Genomic DNA, 1,449 nt, shown 5'->3' on the forward strand with positions numbered 1-1,449 from the left:
AATGGTATAGAAACTGATTACTTACCCAGGGAGTTCTAAGTAAATCGAAGCAAATTGCCTGAGATTTAATTTAACAAACATTTACTAAGCATCTGCTCCTCTCACAGCATTGTGCTTGGAGCGATGGGAGATGCAAAGATGAAGTGGACCCAGGCTGCCCTCCAGGAGCTCATGCTCTGGCCTGTCTGACATCCCCAGGACAGCATGCATTGTCAGTTGCAGCTTGAGAATGTTTTACCCTCTGGTCAAAACTTGAGGCCAACTGGTCTTGTTTCATGGCATACAGCTGGAGAACCGCCAACCTGCTTAGACAACTGTAATAAATGCAAGGGTGTCTTAGGTGCTAGAAGGAGCCCACGGAAGAGAAAGAGTTCCCGCATTTTCACTGACAGCACCAGGAGGCCTTAAAAGAACACTGGGTATTCAACAGGCAGATACTAGAGAAAAAGGTTCTCTAGGCAAGGGAGGAGGGGCTTAAATGATGTTTTTAAAAAGAGCAATAATGAAGTGCTTACTCTGTGCCAGGCATTGTTCTAAGCCCTTTAGAAGCTCTAACCCACTTTTTCTCACATCCATTCTGTGAGCAGGTAGGAATTCTTAGCCCCAGTTGACAGATGAGGAAAGCGAGATACCAAAAGGTTAAGTAACTTTCTCACGGTCACCCAGTTAAGAATTGGGGAATGAGGATGCAAGTCTGGTTTTTATTTTTTTCTTTTTGAGACCGAGTCTCACTCTGTCACCCAGGCTGGAGTGCAGTGGCGTGATCTTGGCTCACTGCAACCTCCTATTCCCAGGTTCAAGCTATTCTCCTGCCTCAGCCTCCCAAGTAGCTGGGATTACAGGCACACACCACCACACCCAGCTAATTTTTATATTTTTAGTAGAGACAGGGTTTCACCATGTTGACCAGGTTGATCTCGAAGTCCTGAACTCAGGGAGATCTGCTTGCCTTGGCTACCAAAGTGCTGGGATTACAGGCATGAGCCACCACATGCAGCCTCAGTTTGTTCTTTATCATGTTGCTGTGCTGTCCTTCCAAACCTTGAGATAGGAAAATTCACAATGTTTTCAAGTTATTCTTACCTGGCAGCGGAGATACCATGATCATGAAGGTGGTTTTCCCAGGGCGAGGCTTATCCATTGCACTCCGGATATACTGACCCCTGCGATTTCCCCAAATGTGGGAAACTCGATTGCATAATTTGTGGTAGTGGAAGATTGCGTTCGTGCTTTCCCCTCATCTTTTATAGTTCAGGAAAAAAAAAATAGAAAATGTTTTCAAGTTTCTGTGCATATATTGGTAGAGTTGGATGGTAGCTTCATGGAGATGTATAATCCACATGGTTTGCCAACTAGGTAGGTGATAGATGTGAAGGTATTCTGTAAAAAATGGGAACCAGGAGAAGCATGCATCATTGGATGAATAAGGATTATAGTAGAAGAGAAATA

At 44.4% G+C, this 1,449-nt stretch overlaps 1 non-coding gene across 1 annotated transcript; it reads left to right on the forward strand.

Moving 5' to 3' along the window:
• Positions 1–1,075: 1,075 nt before the first annotated feature.
• LOC116533234 lies at positions 1,076–1,239 on the forward strand. The gene has a single exon (XR_004261161.1). It is a non-coding gene; the product is annotated as a U1 spliceosomal RNA (small nuclear RNA).
• Positions 1,240–1,449: the final 210 nt, after the last annotated feature.

The sequence above is a fragment of the Sapajus apella genome, unplaced genomic scaffold (genome assembly GCF_009761245.1).
Source record: "Sapajus apella isolate SASKATOON/1434 unplaced genomic scaffold, GSC_monkey_1.0 scaffold80, whole genome shotgun sequence".
Lineage (NCBI taxonomy): Eukaryota > Metazoa > Chordata > Mammalia > Primates > Cebidae > Sapajus > Sapajus apella.